Source organism: Triticum aestivum, chromosome 1D (genome assembly GCF_018294505.1).
Source record: "Triticum aestivum cultivar Chinese Spring chromosome 1D, IWGSC CS RefSeq v2.1, whole genome shotgun sequence".
Lineage (NCBI taxonomy): Eukaryota > Viridiplantae > Streptophyta > Magnoliopsida > Poales > Poaceae > Triticum > Triticum aestivum.
Genome location: NC_057796.1, coordinates 142,030,967 through 142,040,476, shown reverse-complemented (window position 1 = coordinate 142,040,476; position 9,510 = coordinate 142,030,967).

The following is a 9,510-nucleotide window of genomic DNA, read 5'->3' as shown; positions in this document are numbered from 1 at the left end:
CCGAATGGTGTGATGAAGGCGGTCTTCAGGCGGTCTGCTGGGTCCAACTTAATCTGGTGGTATCCTGAGTAGGCATCCAAAAAACTCAACAGCTCGCATCCGGCTGTGGAGTCTATTACTTGATCAATCCGTGGCAGAGCAAACGGATCTTTGGGGCAGGCCTTGTTGAGGCTAGTGTAGTCTATACACATACGCCATTTGTTATTCTTCTTCAACACCAAGACTGGGTTGGCAAGCCACTCTGGGAAAAACACTTCCATAATGAAGCCGGTGGCGAGGAGCCGGGCTATCTCTTCTCCTACGATTCTTCTCTTCTCTTCTGACTGTCTGCGGAGGGGCTGCTTGACCGGCTTCGCGTCCGCTCGGACGTGTAATTTGTGCTCGGCGAAATCCTTCGGAACACCCGACATGTCCTTTGGGGACCATGCAAAGATGTCTCGATTCTCACGGAGGAAGTCGACGAGCTCGCCTTCCTATTTATTGTCCAGGTTTGCACCAATGACTGCAAACCTCTCCGGGTTCTCCGAGTCCAGAGGTATCTTCTTCGTCTCCTTGGCCGGCTGGAAGGAGCCCTGCGCATCATACTCCTTGGGGTTGGGGGACAAGGCCGGCTGCTTGCCGGCCATGGCCACAACTCGTTCCAGCATCTTCTTCTCTTCTGCCACTACGAGGGACTTGGCCAGTCGGCTGCTGGCTGCAGCGCACTCGATGGACTTCTTGTAGTCGCCGGTCACTGTGATGATCCCCTTTGAGCTCGGCATCTTCATCTTCAGGTAGGCGTAGTGGGGCACAACCATGAACTTGGCTAGAGCAGGTCGGCCGAGCAAAGCGTGGTAAGGGCTTTCCAGATCCACTACCTCGAACCAGATCGCTTCTCGGCGAAAGTGATCCTTGTCTCCGAAGAGAACATCCATCTTGATCTTGCCGATCGGGGAATAGGACAGGCCGGGTACGATGCCATGGAAAACGGTCTGGCTCGGCATGAGCTGCTTCGCCTTGAGGTTCAACTTCTCCATGGTGTCGCGGTACAGTATGTTGATACTGCTCCCGCCATCAATCAGAGCGCGGGAGAATCGGGCAGCCCGCCACTCTATTGCGAGAATGACATCCAACACTAATGCGTAGGAGCCAGGGGACGGCATCACTTCTGGGTGATCAGCCCGGCTCCAGTTGATAGGCTTTTCGGACCAATGCATGAACTCGGGGCTGTTGGAGGCGACCGCGTTGACCTCTTGATGCTGTCGGCGCCGGTTGCGCTTGTCTTCAACCTGGCTCGTGAAGACGACGTAGGCGGCGTGCTCATCAGGGAACTCATCTTGAATGGCTCCGACTGCTGGTCGAGCAGCCGGCTGCTGGGGGGCTGGAGGCGGCGGCCCGGGAGGCGGAGGCGGCACCAGCCCCTCGCCCTTGGAGATCCGGTTGAGCCAGTGGCACTTTCGGGTCATGTGGTTGGATGGCTTCGCGCCACTGTGGAACTTGCAGGGGGCATCGAGAGTTTGCTCGTAGGAGAAGGCCGGCTGCCAAGCCGGCCTGCTGCCCTTCTTCTTGGGAGCGGGCCGCTCTTCGGGCTGCTCGTCTTCGACCGTGGCCACCTGCCGACTGCTGAAAGGCGGCATAGGGGCCTTGCGCTTGTGGTCGTTCTGGTAGGGGCGCCAATTGGAGTCGCCAGCTGGCGTCTTAGGAGCCGGAGCGAGCACCTTCCCAGAGGCGCCTACTCGGACCTCGGTCTTCATCGAGGAGTCAGCTGTGGCGTACTTGTCTGCAATGACCAGCAACTCGTCGAGGGTAGCCGGCTCATCGCAGAGGAGTCGGTGGTTGAGGAGGGTGCCCTCTCGGCACCCGGCTGTGAAGTATTCGATGGCCTGCACCTCGTGCACCCCCTCGCAGGAGTTGCGGAGCTCGGCCCACCGCGTGAGGTAGTCGTGGGTCGACTCGTCGGGCCCTTCGACGCATAGGGAGAGCTGGCGGGGCTTGGGAGGCCGCTTATACGTGCTGGTGAAGTTGCGAACGAAGACTTCCATGAAGTCCAGCCAGCTGTTGAAGCTGTAGGGCTTGAGGCTGTTGAGCCAGGTGCGTGCCGTGCCTTGCAGCATGAGAGGGACATACTGCACGGCTACGCGCCTGTTGCCGTTCGCTATACTGACAGCGGTGGAGTAGTCGATGAGCCAATCTTCCGGCTTCACAGAGTCGTTGTACTTGGGCGTGTCTCTGGGGAGCGAAAATCCTTTGGGGAAGGGCTCGTCGCAGATGCGGGGGCCAAAGCATGGCGGGCCGACATCATCTTCTTCTTCTAGCGCCAGGGATCGAGCTAGGTGGTCGATCCGGTGGCGGGCGTCATTCTCGCCGACTCCTTCGCGGCGGCCTAGTCGGCCACCGAGAGTCGGATGTGTGACATGTGGCGGGGTGGGATATCTCTCCCCCCGAGTCGGGGGAGGAGGCGGATTGCCTTGGCGCTCCACTGCTCGAGGGCGACCTTCCGCGTCGCGCTCGATGGTGATCCGAGTCCGGCTGCGGCTAGCAGCCGGCTCCTTGTCTTTTCTTGCGCGGGCGCCGCTCGCAGTCGGCGACCGGGATGTCGCGGCGTGCTCTCGGCGTGGGGGAGGACTCTCAGCGCGGGCGAAGGCTTCATGCCGTTCTGCGGCCGCGTCGATCAGCTGCTGGATGCGCCTTGTCATGTAGGGGAGCTCATCAGCCCCCAGCCCATTTAGCTCTTCAGCGGCCGCCTGAGCGGCTCGCAGATTCTCGAGTGGTGTGGCGTAGATGGGGCGGTCTGCCCCCAGCATGCTGGCGATGGCCGCGCCGCGCTTCTTGACGAGGCCGGCTCGGCTCGGGCCGCCATGAGGCGGCGTACCAAAGGCGGCGCGGTCGATTTCGCGCTGGTGAGCCTCGGTGAGGCGTCTCATGGAGGCTATCTTCTGACCCTCCGCGATGAGGGCAAGGCGGCGTGCCTCCCAGGTCTCGGCGTCGGCGTCGGCCGGGATGGGGACGGACAAGTCATGCATCGCCGCTTGTAGGGCGTCGTGGGCGCTCTCGCCCGAGTCGGCGACGTGGCTACTTTCCTAGGTCATGCCCGGCCTCGGCCAAACAATACGCCGCAACCCGACCTAGGCTTAATAGAGAGGTCAGCACCTCGGACTAATCCTATGCCCCCAGAGGTCATGGGCCATCGCCCCGGGAACTCCTGCACGTTGCGAGGGCGGCTGGTGAGCAGACCTAGCTACCTCCTTCAAAAAGGTAGGTGCTTACGCAGTCTAACCCGGCGCGCGCCGCTCAGTCGCTGACGTCTATTAAGCTTCGGCTGATGCATACGACGCAGAACACCCATACTATGCCCTCGTGATGGTTAGTGCTATCAGGCCAGAGGCCCCTCGGATCAAATATCCAAATCGTAGTGGATTAGGAACGCGTGGTAAAAAGCAGAGACTCACGAAAGATGTGACCCCGTCGCCCCGTCTCGAGGACTTGCGGCAAGGGCTAAGATTGCCCGGCCACGCCTCGTAATTATCTCGCGGGCACCCTCCAGGTCAACCCGACTCCTCATCACTCTCAAATATGCTCACGCGGGTACCCCTCAGGGCCGACCCATTTTTAGTAACAGGGTTCAGTGTAAAGTCATAGTAACCATAGTAACCGTGTGTCTAACACCAAGGGGAAAACCTGAGGAATCACCCTTGACGGATTCCACTCGATGTAATCATCAAGGTGAACGTAAGAGGATCCACCCTCGAGGTCCACACTTGAGGGGTTACACGACAGAGTCGTATCGGAAGTGGTTAAGGCGGAATCACCCTCGATGACCACGACCGAATAGCTACACTATAGGGTTAACATCAGAAGTGCTGATGAGGTCTCACCCTCAGCACTCGATAGTAACCCAGTAGTGTCGAGCAACTAAGAGGAAAGTGATGTGCGGTGTCGGGGCCTGGTCTTGGATCCCATTGATCGGGTCTTCGATGATGAAGCAGGGGCAACAAGGACAAGGTGGGGGTCACTGATGGATCACTAACCAACCTATACTAAGCAAGGTGTCAAAAAAAACCCTATACTAAGCAGCTTAGGATAAGCAGGTAAGGTAACAATAAGCAGGTTACAAAAGCAGGCTATGCATCAGAATAGGAGCAAACAATAACAGTAGCAAGATTGTCCTGGGGTGGAGTGTCCAGTGCTCCGACAGGCGTCGTCTCCAGTGCTCCGACCGGCGTCCCCTCTGGCGCTCCTCCCGGTGTGCCCCTGCTCCGCCTGCTCGCCAGATTGTCCTGGGGTGGAGTGTCTACGACTATCTCCTCCACCTCTGAATCGTCAGCGGCCGGCTCTAGGCCGCGCCCCTCCTTCGTCGGCGGCTCGACGACCGTCTCCGCCGACTCCCTACCCTCCGACATCTCCGGCCATGCCGGCTCCCCAGCGGCCCGCCTCCTCTCCTCCTCGGCCTTGTTTCGGGCCCGCCAAGCCACGCGCTCTGTGTCGGCCAGATCCAGGCCAAGGTCTTCCTCGGGCACGTGCTCCTCCCGGTTGATGGCGCTGCTCCGGGACGTCCGGAATGAAAAGCCACCTCCGAACGCGGTGTCCGTGGCTGCCAACGCCAGGTCGAGGGGCGTCCTGAGCCATGCGAAGAAAATATAAGAAAGATGCAGCCAAGCAGTTGGCAGAGATCAGCGAGGGAAACTTACACGGTCGCCGTCGGGATGGCCTGCCTCGTTGGCGGCACCGGGACGACCCGGTGTGCCCTCTTGGTGGTCGTCTTGCCGCGTGCTTCACGGCCGGCTTCGGCGCCGCGTCATCCTACCCGTGCGGCCGGCTTGCCGCGGCTGGCGCGAGGAACGACCCAACGTTGGCCGTCTTCCTCGGCCGTCTTGGGGGGTCGACGGTGACGTCCCGTCCCCTCGATGGCGCTGCACCATCAGCGGGCGTTAAAATCTCCACGTCGTCGTCCAACCAGTCTCGCAAGAGGTCTGGTTGCGGAGACTTACCTGCGCGGCGCGTCTCGTCGGCTTCAGCATCGGCCGTCTCCGGGTTCTCGGTGAAAGACTCCGCCCCCTCCGAGCGGGCCTACTCGATAGCCAGTACCTGCGTCCTCGTCCCGTCACGCGTTTGCCAGATTGCGTTCAGCAGTACCTCCCTCGTCGCATCAGGACAGAGGAAGATTTGAGACATTGCAAAAAATGAGGACCAAGGACTCACCGCCGGCGCGGGGTACTCTGTGTTGTAGGGCGCCTTCCCGAAGCACCAGTCAGGGGCCAACCCGGCCTTGGAGAAGGCATTCACCCGTCGGCAACCTGCTCCGGCAGCAACCTCCCAGAGAACATCCGGGTGGGATCACGACGGTCACCCATCTCGCCGATAATGTGCGCCTGACATTGCACCGGCAGCACCCAGCGCGCGATGAAGGCGGTGACAAGATCCGTCCCCTTGAGCCCCTCCCACACCGTCATCTCCCCGATCAGGCTGCACAGATTTTGCATCCCCTGCAATGGGTTCTTGGGCATGTGGCCCTAGTTCATCTTGGCGAGTGGTTGCTCATTGATGAAGGGGGGCAAGTTGATGGCGTCGGCTCCTCCGCCGACGTTGCGCATGTAGAAGAAGGTATTCTGCCACTTCTTGGCAGAATCCTCGATGGGCATCTTGGGGAACACCCCGTTCGGCCGAACCGAGACGACGATGGCCCCACAGTTGGACATAGCCCCGGCCTTCGGCCCCTGCTGCTTGAGGAAGAAGAGGCGGCTCCAGAGCTCCACATCTGGCTCCACCCCCAAGTAACCCTCGCAGAGGGTGACGAAACCAGAGAGCTGCAGCATGGCGTTCGCACCCAGATGGTGCGACTGCAACCCGAAGAAAGAAATGAAGGTGCAGAAGAGGGCGCTCGCGGGGAGACCGAGCCCACGCTTGAAGTGGTTGTAGAAGACCACGCGCTCGCCATCTCACGGCTGTGGCTCCACCTCCTCTCCAGGTGCGCGTGCAACCACCTCCCCCGTCGACGGCAGTCGCCGGGTGTCGCAGTGGTACTGGATGTCGGTGTCGGTAACAATGCACCCCTCCCACAAGCCCTTTGGCGGTGCCATCTGTGGGGCTCGGCGAGGGTGTGAAGTGCAGCGGCGAGAAGAGCTAGCATGGCTGGTGGGCAATTCGGGCGGCGCCTGGCATTCCGGTGGGCGGCGAGCTCGAGAGTTGGGCAGAGAGATGAAGGACGAGGCGAGGGGTGCGTGCGTGAGTATTTCCTCGCCCCTCCCTCCGATTTTATAACTGCGCCGAACTTGGGGAAGTGGGATCGGCTGCGCCCACTTTTCCACTTCCTCGCATTGTGTGGGCACGTTTCCCCCACGAATTAACTACCTCGAGAAGTGCAACCATCCGCGGTGGCCGCAATCAATCCTCGCGTGTGGGCCATCGTGGCGGGCCCCAGCCCGCTGATACGTCCCTTCGCGCGTGTGGCCTGGCAGGGCCTCTCCGGCTGCTGTTCACCACGTGGTTCCCGCGCCGGGCTGCAGGGGGCGCGTCCCTTCCCCTTCAAGGTTCGGTAAACTCCTCGGCTTCCCGCCCATACCGGGGTGCCGCGATCCGGCTTCCGGAAGCCGGCACACAGTGGGTGTTGCCGGACCCAGCGTGATGAGGACATCAATACCATTGTTACACCCATAGCCCCTGATACTATACATACTGGACCAATTACTAGAGCTCGCGCACGCCAATTAAATTACCAGGTACTTTCGTTTCTTAGTAATGATTCTAATGTTCATGAGAATATGATGTTGCCTAAATTGGATACATTTGTTTTGCTTACAAATGAAGGGCCTAGCTTGGAGAAGGATGAACATTGGAGCAAGAACAAGCATGGAGTTGATGGCATGCGCAAGGGAAACAAGAACGGAGTTTCCGGTGATGATTTCATGACTTTGAAGCCACCATAATGAGTGCATGAAGCCTTGGACGAAATATACAAGATGCCACTTCATAAATTTCGTCCAGAGGCTATTCTAGGTGCTGCGTCACCTTATTATTGGGCCAGGCCCATGTACTTTCGAAATACTTGAATATAGGCTGTTTTTAGAGTCTGTATGTGTGGGGAAACAAGAGTTAGGGTTGGTTTCGGACCCCTCCTCCAAGGGCCACGAAATTCCCCCCTCTTCCTCCATATATACAACCCTTAGGGCATCGTTTAGACTTTGGGTTTTGTTTAGATTAAAAGTTCGCCATAGCTGCAACTTCGCGTACTTCGTTTGTGTTCAACGACCAGACCAAGACGTCACATAACCCCACCTAGATCAATAAAGCTTTCCTCTTATATTCGCAATATCCAGATTGCAATCTTAGTTTCTTGCTTGTTCTTTGTTTGCCTGCAGGAAACAGACCTTCGTGGTCAGGTTGATCGTGCTCCGGCATGGTCAATAACCTCTCGGAGTTGGTTTAGCGATTGCTAAGGCGCGACGTCCTCGCACGTTCGTAGTCGGATCGTCAAAGTCGACTTCCTCCAAAACAATAGCCACCATCTCATCAAAAGACAGGACACCTTTGCCTCTATCAAGTGGTATCAGATTTCCAGGTTGCTCAGTGAGATTTTACAGTTTTTCATAGTTTAGATCAAGTCTGTTCTTCATACCTACAGTCCACGAAAAAGCCAAAAAAATTAGGGTTAGTTCATCATATCCGAACCAGTCTGAGCCTTTGCATAGTCTTTTCAGTATTTTGCTTTGTTAAATTTGCGGTTGCATCGTCGTGTCAAGTTGCTGGTCTTAGCGTCTAGTATCTCCTAGAGTTTCAAGTTCTGTTCACAAGTTATCACGCTGTCGCGGCACCATCGTCATCGCTCCTGCCATCTACCACCACCGCTTATCCGCCACCGCTCTGAATCCATATCCATATACCACCACCAATCCGTATCCATATACCACCACCGATCCGTATCCATATACCAGCACCGCTACCATATACCACCACCGCTGCCATATCCTACCACCATATATCCACCACCAATCCGAGTTCTTTTCATATTAGGTTTGTTTTCGAGATCCATCTATTTTCCGTTTCGTATTTCCTTGCCTGAGTAGGTCTCAGAAAAAATAAAATAAAATAAAGAGTCTGGAGACCCCCAGGCAGTTTTTAGGCCAAAATTTCGGCGACCAAAAATATTTTTCCCTATCCTATTTTTAGGTCCCAGGGAGTGTTTTGAGACACTCGCCATCATAGTGATTTTTTGTCGCACTTTTTCGTCGTCGCAGCCCTGATTTCTGAAAAAAAATCCAAAAAAAATTTCGTGCCTATCCTGTTAGTTTGACTTGGGAAGAGTTTTGAGACACTCGCCATTATAGTGATTTTTCCCAAAAAAAAAAGCACAAAAAAAGAGCAAAAATAATAATTCAGAGTGTCCTTTTTCCTTGCTTACGTGCAGCGCCGTGATTTTGTTAGTATTCTAGGCTCGCGTCTCTAGCACGATCTAGCCTAGGACCACCACAGTACCGTCGTTGAGCGTTTACTCAACTTTGCATCTCTAATTGATTAGTGCTGATCCTTTTTGTTACCATATTATAAGCCTTCCCAGCTCCACATACATCTACGTCGTGCGTTTGCCTCTCCCTGGTAATTGCTTTATCCAAGCTTTGAGAGTTTTGACTACAACAGTTGCCTATCACCTCCTGCTGCTGGGTAAGAACTGGTAAGAATTTGAGATTTGCTTGACGGATTTGTGACACACTGCCACTTTCTAGTAGTCTGTAGGATCATATTCTTGTGTGTTTCTATTGCTGCTAACCATGGCAGGATCACAAGCCGACGAGACTGACTGGGAGAACATGACGAACAAGGAGCTTCATGATAAGTTTCAGCAAATGATGAGTGGACAGGTGGAAGATGTGCTAAACAGATTTGAGGAGGCCATGGAGAAGATAGATGGCATTGAGAAGGCATTCAAAAAGCTCGATAACAAGTTTAATGAATTGCTCGCGCGTTTTCCATGGCCTGCTGCACCTATCGCACCTCTACAACAACAACAACAACAACAACAACATCGCCTTCCAAATCAAGTGGGACGAGCACAGCGCGTTCCCCTTGAGCCTGGTCAAACTTCTGGTGCCGGTGTACCTACTGTTGATGCTTCTGTAGCTCCTGCTGCTATTGCAGAGGTGGAGGACCATTACGAGGATGAGGTTGATCAAAATCAGAACTACATGCAACCACCAGCACCATCAGGTCGTCCTCATGCATATCATCGCAACGGTAGGGCTGCACCACCACCTGAGGTACAAGCTCATGACCATCTTCCTAAACTAAAATTGAATATTCCACCATTTGAGGGTAGATATGTTCCTAATATATATCTTACTTGGGAGTTAGAAACTGAACAACAGTTTACATGTTTACAATATCCTGAGGAGAGACGTGTTCCTGCTGCTGTTTGTGCTTTCACTAGTTTTGCATGTGTTTGGTGGTCTGAACATTGTAGATTATATCCCATTCCAGCTACTTGGGATGCTTTGAAAACTGCTATGCGTTCTCGTTGGGTTCCACCTTATTATCAACGTG